Source organism: Haematobia irritans, chromosome 4 (assembly GCF_050003625.1).
Source record: "Haematobia irritans isolate KBUSLIRL chromosome 4, ASM5000362v1, whole genome shotgun sequence".
In the NCBI taxonomy this organism is placed as follows: domain Eukaryota; kingdom Metazoa; phylum Arthropoda; class Insecta; order Diptera; family Muscidae; genus Haematobia; species Haematobia irritans.
The window spans coordinates 115,130,661-115,146,434 of record NC_134400.1 but is presented as its reverse complement, the minus strand read 5'-3'; the positions used below and the strand labels follow the sequence as shown (position 1 = coordinate 115,146,434).

General features: G+C 30.6%; 1 protein-coding gene across 2 annotated transcripts in view; it reads right to left on the bottom strand.

Annotated features, from left to right (window-relative positions):
- The window catches only part of dpr10 (defective proboscis extension response 10), a 799,057-nt gene that overhangs the window by 428,630 nt on the left and 354,653 nt on the right, over positions 1-15,774 (bottom strand). Inside the window, exon 1 of one of the 2 annotated variants that reach the window (XM_075304412.1) lies at positions 9,252-9,345. The exons of the other annotated variant lie outside the window; for it this stretch is intronic. The gene's annotated coding sequence lies outside the window, so the exon portion shown is untranslated. Of the gene's footprint in view, positions 1-9,251; positions 9,346-15,774 lie in introns of those variants that run through there. 2 annotated transcript variants of the gene reach the window in all.

Below are 15,774 nucleotides of genomic sequence, written 5' to 3'. Positions count from 1 at the left end.
AGATTCCAAATTTCAGGCAAATTGGATAAAAACTACGGATTCTAGAAGCCCAAGAAGTAAAATCTGGAGATCGGTCTATATGGGGGCTATATCAAAACATATAACGATATACCCCATTTTCGGCACACCTCTTTATGGTCCTAGAATACCTCTAGATTTCCAATTTCAGGCAAATCGGATAGAAAATACACTTTCTAGACGCCCAAGAAGCAAACTTTGGAAATCGGTCCATATGGGCGCTATACGAAAACATGGACCGATAGGCACCATTTTTGGCATACTTTTTGGTGGTCTTAAAATACCTATATATTTCCAATTTCAGGCAAATTGGATAAAAACTACAGTTTTTATAAGTCCAAGACCCCAAAACGGGAGGTCGGTTTATATGGGGACTATATCAAAACTTGGACCGATATGGCCCATCTTCGAACTTGACCTGCCTGCAAACAAAAGACGAATCTGTGCCAAATTTCAGGACGATAGCGTCATTATTGAAGGCTGTAGCGTGATTACAACAGGCAGACAGACGGACATGCTAATATCGTCTTCGAATTTCTCCCTGATCAAGAATATATATACTTTATATAGACGGAAATCGATATTTCGATGTGTTACAGACGGAATGACAAACTTATTACACCCCCGTCACCATTCTATGGTGGTGGGTATAAAAACAGGCACATGATTTTCTCTTCCATTGTGTCAGTTTGCGACATAGTTTTCTGTGTGTAACATATTTATCAAATTCATCTCTGAACGATGTTTATTTCTAAGGATGACTTACCCAATCCTTTGTGAAAAGTTTCTTGACCATTATTGCTTTCAACTTACCTGTAATGAAAATTAAATTTAGATATTAGATATTTTATGTTTTAATTGAGTGGGAAATGAAGAAATTAGATAACTATGTGCTAAATTGATATTAAGGTAAATTTATAAATCTCTCTAGGTGGTATTGGAAGTAAAACTGCACTTATCATCATAGGAGTAAACATCTAGTTAGTAGTAATTAATCATTATGACAATGAAAACTTAACATTTGATATTTGTGTAGTCTGTTAGGCAGTTATAAAAATTTGTTTTAGTATTATATGAATTACACATTCACCTGTGTCTAATATTATTATTAAGTATATGATAAGAAATTTCTCTCTCATTGTAAATGGCACATAATAAAGGGTGATTTGTTAAGAGCTTGATAACTTTTTTTTTTAAAAAAACGCCTAAAATTTGCAAAATCTCATCGGTTCTTTATTTGAAACGTTAGATTGGTCCATGACATTTACTTTTTGAAGATAATTTCATTTAAATGTTGACCGCGGCTGCGTCTTAGGTGGTCCATTCGGAAAGTCCAATTTTGGGCAACTTTTTCGAGCATTTCGGCCGGAATAGCCCGAATTTCTTCGGAAATGTTGTCTTCCAAAGCTGGAATAGTTGCTGGCTTATTTCTGTAGACTTTAGACTTGACGTAGCCCCACAAAAAATAGTCTAAAGGCGTCAAATCGCATGATCTTGGTGGCCAACTTACCGGTCCATTTCTTGAGATGAATTGTTCTCCGAAGTTTTCCCTCAAAATGGCCATAGAATCGCGAGCTGTGTGGCATGTAGCGCCATCTTGTTGAAACCACATGTCAACCAAGTTCAGTTCTTCCATTTTTGGCAACAAAAAGTTTGTTAGCATCGAACGATAGCGATCGCCATTCACCGTAACGTTGCGTCCAACAGCATCTTTGAAAAAATACGGTCCAATGATTCCACCAGCTTACAAACCACACCAAACAGTGCATTTTTCGGGATGCATGGGCAGTTCTTGAACGGCTTCTGGTTGCTCTTCACTCCAAATGCGGCAATTTTGCTTATTTACGTAGCCATTCAACCAGAAATGAGCCTCATCGCTGAACAAAATTTGTCGATAAAAAAGCGGATTTTCTGCCACTGATTTTGGTAATAAAATTCAATGATTTGCAAGCGTTGCTCGTTAGTAAGTCTATTCATGATGAAATGTCAAAGCATACTGAGCATCTTTCTCTTTGACACCATGTCTGAAATCCCACGTGATCTGTCAAATACTAATGCATGAAAATCCTAACCTCAAAAGAATCACCCTTTATATATTTATATCCGGATATGTTGTTAGAACGGAAAGCTCAAGTCAATCAATCAACTGACGATGGAAAAGGTCTAGGCTAGATGGCTTTTTCATAAACATTACGAAACACTATATAAAACTTTTTATCTTGGATAATGATTTACCCGGCGTCAAATTTGAAGACGAACGGTTAGTAAACAAGCGTAATATAAACCCATTTAACGAAAATATCCGATACCTATTGGAGCGTATAATAAGATTGCGGGTTTTTAAAATGCTTGAACTTTTATACCGAAAACCTAGTAACACGCAGATCAATCAAATTATAGTCCATCGTTAGCCACTAAGTTTTCGCATCTTTCTGGCAATACCCAGCAAAAATATTCATAAATTTGGAAGCAGTACAAAAGATCACTGTATACTGTAAGCAATAATTTTCGGCGCCAAATTCAACACATTTTCATGTATGTATTTTATCGTCATTAAGCATAAAAACTTGGAAAGAAAAAAGTCTGGAAAGAATATTAAACAAGTGCTGATTTTGACAAATTAAGTAAGCGAGAGACTATTTAGTTCTATATTATCTATAGAAATGAAATCTTAACAAAATTTTCTATAGTAAATTTCAAAAAACTTCCTATAGAAATTAAATTTTGACTAAACTTCCTATATTTTCTACAAAAATAAAAAAATTGATAAAATTTTCTAAAAAACAAAATTTTGACAAAATATTCAATAAAAATATTTTTTTTTAACAAAAATTTTAACAAAATTTTCCATAGAAATAAAATTGTAACAAAATTTTCTATAGAAATAAAATTTTAAACAAATTTTCTATAGAAATAAAATTGTAACAAAATTTTCTATAGAAATAAAATTGTAACAAAATTTTCTATAGAAATAAAATTTTAAACAAATTTTCTATAGAAATAAAATTTAACAAAATTTTCTATAGAAATAAAATTTTAACAAAATTTTCTATAGAATTAAATTTCAACAAAATTCTCTATAGAAATAAAATTTTAAAAAATGTTCGTATAGAAATAACATTTTGATGAAATTTCGAATTGAAACAAGTATATACGGCCAGGCCGAAACTTATGTACCCTCCATCATGGATTGCTGAGAAACTTCTTCTAAACACTGCCATCCACAATCGAATGACCTAAGTTGCGGTAACGCTTGCCGATGGCAAGGTATCTTAGAACCTCCTAACACCATCTTCTAAATTGTATGTAAGTCCATACGTGGTATATATTAAATCAAAAAAGATCGATCCAATACGTATATAATTCAGTTTGACAAAGTAGACATAAAATTTTGACAAAATTTTCTACAGAAATAAAATTTTAACAAAATTTTCTATAGAAATAACATTTTCACAAAATTTTCTATAGAAATAAAAATTTTGACAAAATATTCTATAGAAAGAAAATTTTGACAAAAATTTCTACAGAAATAAAATTTTAACAAAATTTTCTATAGAAATAAACTTTTGACAAAATTTTCTATAGAAATAAAATCTTGGTAGATTATTTGTGGCTCGAGTGGCAACCATGATTATGAACCGAATAAAATTTGAGGAAATTTTCTATAGAAATAAAATTTTGACAAAATCTTCTATAGAAATAAAATTTTGAAAATGATGAAAATTTTATTATGAACCGAATAAAATTTTAACAAAATTTTCTCTAGAAATAAAATTTTGACAAAATTTTCTATAGAAATAACATTTTGACAAAATTTTCTATAGAAATATCATTATGGTAGATTATTTTTGGCTGTAGCGGCAACCATGATTATGAACCGATATGGCCCAATTTTTGTGTGATTGGACCAATTTTGGTATGGTTGTTAGCGACCATATACTAACACCACGTTCTTTATTTGAACCGGATCGGATGAATTTTGCTCCTCCAAGAGGCTTCGGAAGTCAAATCTGGAGAACGTTTTATATGGGGGCTATATATAATTATGGACCGATATGGACCAATTCTGGCACGGTTGTTAGATACTTACACCACGTTCAAAATTTCAACCGGATCGGATGAAATATGCTTCTCTTAGAGGCTCCGCAAGCCAAATCTGGGGATCGGTTTGTATGGGGGCTATATATAATTATGAACCGATGTAAACCAATTTTTGCATGGTTGTTAGAGACCATATACCAACATCATGTACCAAATTTCAGCCGGATCGGATAAAATTTGCTTCTCTTTGAGGCTCCGCAAGCCAAATCTGGGGATCGGTTTATATGGGGGTTATATAAAATTATCGACCGATGTGGACCAATTTTTGCATGATTGTTAGAGACCACATACCAACACCATGTACAAAATTTCATCCGGATCGGATGAAATATGCTTCTCTTAGAGGCTCCACAAGCCAAATCTGGGGATCGGTTTATATGGGGGCTATATATAATTAAGGACCGATATGGACCAATTTTTGCATGGTTGTTAGAGACCATATACCAACACCATGTACCAAATTTCAGCCGGATCGGATGAAATATGCTTCTGTTAGAGGCTCCACAAACCAAATCTGAGGGTCCCTTTATATGGGGGCTATACGTAAAAGTGGACCGATATGGCCCATGTTCAATACCATCCGACCTACATCGATAACAACTACTTGTGCCAAGTTTCAAGTCGATAGCTTGTTTCGTTCGGAAGTTAGCGTGATTTCAACAGACGGACGGACATGCTTAGATCGACTCAGAATTTCACCACGACCCAGAATATATATACTTTATGGGGTCTTAGAGCAATATTTCGATGTGTTACAAACGGAATGACAAAGTTAATATACCCCCATCCTATAATGCAGGGTATAATAAAGTTTTGACAACATTTTCTATATAAATAAAATTTTAACAAAATATTCTATAGAAATAAAATTTTAACAAAATTTTCTATAGAGATAAAATTAAAAAAAAATTTTCTATAGAAATATAATTTTAACAAAATTCCGTGTAGAAATATAATATTTACGAAATTTCGTATAAAGATAAAATTTACCAAAATTTTCCACAGAAATAAAATTTTAACAAAATTTTCTATAAAAATAAAATTTTAACAAAATTTGCTGTACAAATAAAATATTGACAAAATTTCGTGTAGACATAAAATTTTAACAAAATTTTCTATAGAAATAAAATTTTAACAAAATATTCTATAGAAATTAAATTTTAACAAAATTTTCTATAGAAATAAAATTTAACAAAATTTTCTATAGAAATAAAATTTTTAACAAAATGTTCTATAGAAATAAAATTTTTAACAAATTTTCTATAGAAATAAAATTTAACAAAATTTTCTATAGAAATAAAATTTTAACAAAATTTTCTATAGAAATAAAATTTTTAGCAAATTTTCTATAGAAATAAAATTTAACAAAATTTTCTATAGAAATAAAATTTTAACAAAATTTTCTATAGAAATAAAATTTTTAGCAAATTTTTTATAGAAATAAAATTTTAACAAAATTTTCTATAGAGATAATATTTTGACAAAATTTTTTATAGAAATACAATTTTAACAAAATTTTCTATAAAATTAAATTTCAACAAAATTCTCTATAGAAATAAAATTTTAAAAAATGTTCGTATAGATATAACATTTTGACGAAATTTCGAATAGAAATAAAGTTTTGACAAAATTTTCTATATTAAGCTGAGATCAAAAAAACAACAATAACGATTGAAGAGAAGCCAACAATAACAAATAAAACGAATGAAGATAGAGGAAGCACGCTCAAAAACAAACCCAGCCAAATACATTCAAATCGATGATTTGAGTTTGGCAAAGGAAAAGAGATATGCTGGCAAATATGTTTAGGCAGTAGCCGACTATCAAACCCTTTTTCGGGAGGTTCAAGTGTAGTTCACTTTGGGTTGAGTGAATTACCCGAATTTATTCTGATAATTGGTTGATAGTTTTGCTGCAAGTAGAGGATGCTGATGAGGAATGTGGTAATTCCGAAACAGCTGTACATCCAACCATCTTGCAGTCTATAGGGCTTTGCCCAAATAAATTTGACAAGCATACTTTTCCTCTGTTGGTTAAGCTACACTTGTAGTTTAGTCAATGCATGGCTTTAAGCTGAGATAAAAAAAAAAACAACAATAACGATTGAAGAGAAGCCAACAATAACAAACAAAATAAAATTTTAACAAAATATTCTATAGAAATAAAATTTTAACAAAATTTTCTATAGAGATAAAATTTAACAAAATTTTCTATAGAAATATAATTTTAACAAAATACCGTGTAGAAATAAAATATTTACGAATTTTCGTATAAAGGTAAAATTTGCCAAAAGTTCCCATAGAAATAAAATTTTAACAAAATTTTCTATACAAATAAAATTTAACAAAATTTCGTATAGAAATAAAATATTTACGAAATTTCGTATAGAGATAAAATTTGCCAAAATTTTCGATAGAAATAAAATTTTAACAAAATTTTCTATAGAAATATAATTTTAACAAAATTCCGTGTAGAAATAAAATATTTACGAAATTTCGTATAAAGATAAAATTTGCCAAAATTTTCCGTAGAAATAAAATTTTACCAATATTTTCTATGAAAATAAAATTTTAACAAAATTTCGTGTACAAATAAAATATTGACGAAATTTCGTATAGAGAAAAAATTCTAACAAAATTTTCTATAAAAATAAAATTATAACAAAATTTTCTATAGAAATAAAATTTCAACAAAATTTTCTATAGAAATATAATTTTAACAAAATTTCGTGTGGAAATAAAGTATTTACGAAATTTTGTATATGAGTAAAATTTGCCAAAATTTTCTTTAGAAATAAAATTTTAACAAAAAATCGTGAACAAATAAGATGTTATTTAAATTTCGTATAGAGATAAAATTTGCCAAAATTTCCTATAGAAATAAAATTTTAACAGAACTTTCGATAAAAATAAAATGTTGACAAAATTTTCTATAGAAATAAAATTTTAACAAAATTTTCTATAGAAATATAATTTTAGCAAAATTTCGTGTAGAAATAAAATATTTACGAAATTTCGAGAAATTTAGGGATAAAATTTGCCAAAATGTTCTATAGAAATAAATTTTTCCATTCGTTTTGTTTTTTTATTTAGCTTAAAACCATACATTGACTAAACTACAAGTGTAGCTTAACCAACAGAGGAAAATAATGTTTGTCAAAATTTATTTGGGCAAAGCCCTATAGACTGCAAGATGGTTGGATGACGAATAAAATATTGACGAAATTTCGTATAGAGATAAAATTTTAACAACATTTTCTATAGAAATAAAATTTTAACAAAATTTTCTATAGAAATAAAATTTTAACAAAATTTTCTATAAAAATAAAATTTTAACAAAATTTCGTGTACAAATAAAATATTATTTAAATTTCGTATAGAGATAAAATTTGCCAAAATTTCCTATAGAAATAAAATTTTAACAAAACTTTCTATAAAAATAAAATGTTGACAAAATTTTCTATAGAAATAAAATTTTAACAACATTTTCTATAGAAATAAAATTTCAAAAAAATTTTCTATAAAAACAAAATCTTAACATAATGTTCTATAGAAACAAAATTTTGACAAAATTTTGTATAGAAATAACATTTTGACAAAATGTTCTATAGAAATAAAATTTTGACAAAATGTTCTACAGAAATAAAATTTTAACAAAATTTTCAATAGAAATAAAATTTTGATCAAATTTTCTATAGAAATAAAATTTTGATAAAATTTTGACGAAAGTTGCTAGAGAAGTAAAATATTGACAAAAATTTTTATAGAAAAAAATGAAAAAATTTCTACATAAATAAAATTTTGACAAAAATTTCTACATAAATAAAATTTTGACAAAATTTTCTATAGAAATAAAATTTTGGCGAAATTTGCAATAGGAATAAAATTTTGACGAAATTTGCTATAGAAATAACATTTTTACAAAATTTTCTTGAGAAATGAAATTTTAACAAAATTTTCGACAGAAATAAAATTTTGTATAGAAATAAAATATTGACAAAATTTCATATAGAGACAAAATTTGCCAAAATTTTCTATAGAAATAAAAGTTTGTCAAAATTAGCTATAGAAATAAAATGTTGACAAAATTTTCTATAGAAATAAAATTTTAGCGAAATTTGCTATAGTAATAAAATTTTAACAAAATTTTCTTTTGAAATAAAATTTTGACAAAATTTTCTATAGAAATAAAATTTTTACAAAATTTTCTATAGAAATAAAATTTTGACAAAATTTTCTATAGAAATAAAAATTTGATAAAATTTTCTTTAGAAATAAAAATTTGACAAAATTTTCTTGAAAAATAAAATGTTGATAAAATTTTCTATAGAAATAAAATTTTGATAAAATTTTCTATAGAAATAAATTTTTGACAAAATTTTCTATAGAAATAAATTTTTGACATCATTTTCTATAGAAATAAAATTTTAACAAAACTACAACATATGTATGGGCATGCTTGTAAGTTTGACATCTGGCATTTTCTTTGCAGTATATTAATAGTATAAATTACTTTAGTCTTCTTGTCCAAAAACTCGAATAAATATTGTAATCATATGTAGTTTAAATGATTTGGACATTAAACCAGACTTCATTGATATCGGGCTAACATATGCTGTGTAAATGACTCACTTTGGCATATTCGATTGGAATCTTGTCATCCCTCAATATATACCTTTTGCAAGTGTACCGATATTAAAATATTTTTTTTTAATTTAATAAAAAAAATTAAGAACAAATTATAAATTTTGTTTTAATTAATATTTCATTATATTAAAGAAATTTGTTACTAACATAAGCTTTCATATTAGGTCAATATTTTTTTTTTTTTCAGTGTACAACATCCGTAATGAAAGGAATATAACCTTTGGTCCGTCCGGCCAAATTCAGCGCTTTTCCTGCGCTTGTTATTTCCTAACATCATATTGACTTTAAGAAGAAATTGGGATTTTCAATTGCTCGTCATTCATATTTTTGTTTTTTCGATATGTTATTGTATGTGGCCAATATTTGTATACGTATCCTTTTCAAACAAATTTAATTCCATTGACAGGAAAATATGCCAAAATCCAATACTACAAAAAACAATAGAAGTCGTATTGACGAAGGTCAATTGTTAATCCACACTCTTACCATAAATGAAACATAATCTCTTCTTGACAATACCATTGACATTTATACACTGAAAATCAAAACTTTACCCGAATGACTTATTAGTGGACACACGCTCATAAATTATGAAACTAAATCTCTTTGGTAGCCAAAGATTTACGGTAACCAAAGAGACTTCATGATAAAATACTAGAGACCAAAACCAACGCCCGAACAATGCCACATCCATCCGCCAATAACACCACAACGTATATCTATAAATAACAAAAAGACAAAATAAATGCTATGGTCGAATAAAATATTCTAGACGAAATTTTAGCCAACACTTGTCACACAAGCGATTCAGGCGATATTCAAGCTATACCGCCACTCTCTCTTAATCTTACAATAATCACATGAAATGGGCCCCATGATGATACTACAGCAATGTTCCCCCCAAAGGCCATAGGAAGGTATTCTCGTCACCGAGACAACGCTAGTTAAGGCAGAGGGGGGCGTCTGTTTGTAGAGTGCAAGCCCAGAGCTCAGTATAGTCGAAATGACTAAATAACATACCAAGGAGATCCGAGCTTCTCCCAAATGAACACTGGCACAATTACAAGGGGACAATTTGTGGGATGGCACAGTCCTCAGAGGTTGCCGTATTGCACGCACCGTTGAAGTTTAATAAATTGCTTGCAATAGAAAGAAATAACAAAGAAACAGCAAAACATAACAGACATACATAAAATTATTCTTTTGCTCATTCGTTCCGGACATTCACAATTTTCGTTTGATGTTGATTATTTTCGCTACAGATGCTCGCATAAAACTGCATTGTGGGAGCTTTCACTACAAAACTGTAGACAATTTCAGCCATGTTCACAATCAAAAAAAAAAAAAAACAAATCCTGCTAAACTTTTGTTTAATTCGGTAACACTGGTCTGCGAGGCAGTGATGTGCGTTTGGAAACAAAGAAGGTCGGATGGGGCCCAATCAGGAGTATATCGAAATTACACCAGCAGAAAGAGATTGGTTATATTAACGAAATGTTTAATTAAAATTGAGCCACCGCTTCAAAGAAGATGGATATAGAATTTTCGTAATGACTAGTTGACATCTTTTATACACTGGGAAAACAGAATGCTCGGTTCCAAAGATTTTGTCTTAAAAACAAAAATCTGATTCAATTACGAAATTAATTGATCATATTAATTTTTTAATTGAAATGTCTTCAATCACGAAAATGATTGTATCAATCCCATTTTTACTTGGGCATAAAAAAATATTTGATTAAAAATTTAATTGATTTGATTAGAAAATTTAAAAAAAATTAATTTATTCAATTAAAAATTTAGTTGATGTTGATTGCAAAACTCATTTACCATTTTGAATTAAAAACTTATCTATTTTCAATTACTTTCTTATCTGAATTTGTGTTTTTAATTTGATTAAAAATTGATTGTTTGAAATAAATTTTTATTTAAAAAAATTAAAAAAAACATCATTTTTTAACTGACTTACACACAAACATTTTTTTTTCCGATTCAATCACGAAATTAATTAATTGAAAAATTAAAAATTAATTGATCCACTTAATTTTTTAATTGAAATGTCTTCAATCACAGAAATTATAATCTCAATGAAAAAAATTAATTGAAAGTCAATTAAAAAAATAATTGATATTATTAATTTTTGTGGTTGATACATAACAGGTTGGCTGATAAGTCCCCGGTCTAACAAAGAAAAACACATTTTTTTTTGTCAAAATTCGTTTTTATTATTCAACACAGTTCCCTTCAAGAGAGATACAACGATTATAACGACCTTCCAATTTTTTGATACCATTTTGGTAGTACTCCTTCGATTTTGCCTCCAAGTAGACCTCAGTTTCGGCGATCACCTCTTCATTGCAGCCAATTTTTTCCCTGTGAGCATCCTATTAAGGTCTGAGAACAAGAAAAAGTCACTGGGGGGCAGATATGGAGAATACGGTGGGTGGGGAAGCAATTCGAAGCCCAATTCATGAATTTTTGTCATCGTTCTCAATGACTTGTGGCACGGTGCGTTGTCTTGGTGGAACAACATTTTTATACCCTCCATCATAGGATGGGGGTATATTAACTTTGACATTCCGTTTGTAACACATCGAAATATTGCTCTAAGACCCCATAAAGTATATATATTCTGGGTCGTGGTGAAATTCTGAGTCGATCTAAGAATGTCCGTCCGTCCGTCCGTCAGTTGAAATCACGCTAACTTCCGAACGAAACAAGCTATCGACTTGAAACTTGGCACAAGTAGTTGTTATCGATGTAGGTCGGATGGTATTGAAAATGGGCCATATCGGTCCACTTTTACGTATAGCCCCCATATAAAGGGACCCTCAGATTTGGTTTGTGGAGCCTCTAAAAGAAGCATATTTCATCCGATCCGGCTGAAATTTGGTACATGGTGTTGGTATATGGTCTCTAACAACCATGCAAAAATTGGTCCACATCGGTTCATAATTATATATAGCCCCCATATAAACCGATCCCCAGATTTGGCTTGTGAAGCCTCTAACAGAAGCCTATTTCATCCGATCCGGCTGAAATTTGGTGTATGGTGTTGGTATATGGTCTCTAACAACCATGCAAAAATTGGTTCACATCGGTCAATAATTGTATATAGCCCCCATATAAACCGATCCCCAGATTTGGCTTGCGGAGCCTAAAAGAGAAGCAAATTTCATCCGATCCGGCTGAAATTTGGTACATGGTGTTGGTATATGGTATCTAAGAACCATGCAAAAATTGGTTCCCATCGGTTCATAATTATATATAGCCCCCATATAAACCGATCCCCAGATTTGGCTTGCGGAGCCTCAAAGAGAAGCAAATTTTATCCGATCCGCCTGAAATTTGGTACATGATATTGGTATATGGTCTCTAACAACCGTGCAAAAATTGGTCCACATCGGTTCATAATTATATATAGCCCCCATAGAAACCGATTCCCTGATTTGGCTTGCGGACCCTCAAAGAGAAGCTAATTTTATCCGATCCGTCTGAAATTTGGTACATGATATTGGTATATGGTCTCTAACAACCGTGCAAAAATTGGTCCACATCGGTTCATAATTATATATAGTCCCCATATAAACCGATCCCCAGATTTGGCTTGCGAAGTCTCCAAGAGAAGCAAATTTCATCCAATCCGGTTGTAATTTGGAACATGGTCCATATCGGTCCATAATTATATATAGCCCCCATATAAAACGTTCTCCAGATTTGAACTCCGGAGCCTCTTGGAGGAGCAAAATTCATCCGATCCGGTTCAAAGTAGGAACGTAGTGTTAGTATATGGTCGCTAACAACCATACCAAAATTGGTCCAATCACACAAAAATTGGTCCATATCGGTTCATAATCATGGTTGCCACTAGAGCCAAAAATAATCTACCAAAATTTTATTTCTATAGAAATTGTTTTCAAAATTTTATTTCTAGAGAAAATTTTGTTAAAATTTTATTCGTTTCATAATAAAATTTTCATCATTGTCAAAATTTTATTTCTATAGAAAATTATGTCAAAATTTTATTGCTATAGAAAATTTTGTTCAAATTTTATTCGGTTCATAATCATAGTTGCCACTCGAGCCAAAAATAATCGACCAAGATTTTATTTCTATAGAAAATTTTGTTAAAATTCTATTTCTGTAGAAATTTTTGTCAAAATTTTCTTTCTATAGAAAATGTTGTCAAAATTTTCATTTCTATAGAAAATTTTGTGAAAATTTTATTTCCATAGAAAATTTTTTAATATTTTCTTTCTGTAGAAAATTTTGTCAAAATTGTATGTCTACTTTGTCAAACTGAATTACATACGTATTGGATCGATCTTTTTTGATTTAATATATACCACGTATGGACATACAATTTAGAAGATGGTGTTAGGAGGTTTTAAGATACCTTGCCATCGGTAAGCGTTACCGCAACTTAAGTAATTCGATTGTGGATGTCAGTGTTTAGAAGAAGTTTCTACGCAATCCATGATGGAGGGTACATAAGCTTCGGCCTGACCGAACTTACGGCCGTATATACTTGTTTCTTCTTCATATGGGGCCGTTTTGCCGCGATTTCGACCTTCAAACGCTCCAATAACGCCATATAATAGTCACTGTTGATGGTTTTTCCCTTCTCAACATAATCGATAAAAATTATTCCATGCGCATCCCAAAAAACAGACGCCATTACTTTGCCAGCGGACTTTTGAGTCTTTCCACGCTTCGGAGACGGTTCACCGATCGCTGTCCACCCAGCCGACTGTCGATTGGACTCAGGAGTGTAGTGATGGAGCCATGTTTCATCCATTGTCACATATTACGAGTTAACAGCTGCAAACACCGCTCAGAATCATCAACACGTTGCTGTTTTTAGTCAAATGTGAGCTCGCGCGGCACCCATTGTGCACAGAGCTTCCGCATATCCAAATATTGATGAATGATATGACCAACACGTTCCTTTGATATCTTTAAGGCCTCTGCTATCTCGATCAACTTCATTTTACGGTCATTCAAAATCATTTTGTGGATTTTTTTGATGTTTTCGTCGGTAACCACCTCTTTCGGGCGTCCACTGCTTTCACCGTCCTCCGTGCTCATTTCACCACGCTTGAATTGTGCATATCAATCAATTATTGTTGATTTTCCTGGGGCAGAGTCCGGAAACTCATTATCAAGCCAAGTTTTTGCTTCCACCGTATTTTTCCCCTACGGAAAAAAGTATTTTATCAAAACACGAAATTCCTTTTTTTCCATTTTTTTTCACAATAACAAAAGTTGATTCACAAAAGACGCTCTATCTCACAAACTAATTGACCTACAGACGTCAAATTTTGACACGAATCATTTCAAGGTTGGTACTATATAAAAATAATATACATTTAATACTAGCGACGCCGTCTGTGCACCGAAAGAATTTTCTTCGTAAAAAGAACGAAAAATTTCGTTAAAAGTACGAAATTTGTCATTGTTTTACAACCAAAGAAACTTTTCATTAAAAGTACGAAATATTTCGTACTTTTTACGAAGAAAAGTTCTTCCAAAATTTTCGTAGTTTGTATGAAAAAAATTCGTACTTTTTATGAAGAATCTTCGTACTTTTTATAGAAAATCTTCGTACTTTTTATGAAACAATTTCGTTCTTTTTATGAAAATGTTTCGTACTTTTTATGAAAAATTTTCGTAGTTTTTATGAAATATGTTCGTACTTTTTATGAAAAACTTTCGTACTTTTTTCTGAAAAATGTTCGAACTTTTAGGAAAAAAATTTATAGTCGAAAGTGCATTTGGTTGTAGTTGCAAGTGTGAAAAATGACATCACTACTTTACATCTTAAGTTTTTGAATAATTTTTAGTTTTATTGCTTCACTTTTATTCATAGCTCGCTATCACCCAAATGAGAAGTAGCATAGACTTGCATAAAAAAATAGAATAAAGGAATACACTCAAGCACATTATAAAAGACAATTTAATGCCGCGAACGGAAATTTTACAACTTCAATGAAACTTCTTCGTTATTTCAAAGAAAATGTTTCGTACTTTTTATGAAGAAATTTTAACGCAGAATGTTTCATAAAATATTCGTAAAAACTTCTTCACAAAATTCATGAAATGTGAAGAAAGTTTCGTTAAAAGTACGAACTTTTTACGAAGAAAAGTTAATGTAGAATGTTTCGTAGAAGTTTCGTATATTCGTAAAATGTTCTTCGTAAAATTTACGAAAATGAATGAAAATTTCGTTATTTTAATGAAGAATTCAGGAAGAATAGTTAATGAAGAATTCTTCGTAAAATTAACGAAGAGAATTCTTTCGGTGTGCGTCAGACCGGGGACTTATCAGCCAACCTGTTATTTGTTTCAATTAAAAAATTTTTGAAATTTTCGAGGAAATTTTTTCTATGTCTATAGTCTTCCGAGTTTGATTAAAAAGTTAATTGTATCAAATAATTTTTATACCCTCCACCATATTATGGGGGGTATATTAACTTTGTGCTTCCGTTTGTAACACATCTAAATATTGCTCTAAGACCCCATAAAGTATATATATTCAGGGTTGTGGTGAAATTCTGAGTCGATCTAAGCAGTAGTTGGTATTGATGTAGGTCGGACAGTATTGCAAATGGGCCACTTCGGTCCACTTTTACTTATAGCCCCCATATAAACGGACACCCAGATTTGGCCTGCGGAGCCTCTAAGAGAAGCATATTTCATCCGATTTGGCTGGTGTTGGAAAAAATATGGTATCTAACAACCATACAAAAATTGGTGCACATCGGTCCATAATTACATATAGCCCCATATAAACCGATGCCCCGATTTCATCCGATCCGTTTGAAATTTGGTACATGGTGTTACTATATGGTCTTTAACAACCATGCCAAAAGTGGTCCACATCGGTCGATAATTATATATAGCTCCCATATAAACCGATCCCCCGATTTGGCTTGCGGAGCCTCTAAAAGAAGCAAATTTCATCTGATCCAGCTGAAATTTGGTACATGGTGTTAGTATATGGTCTCTA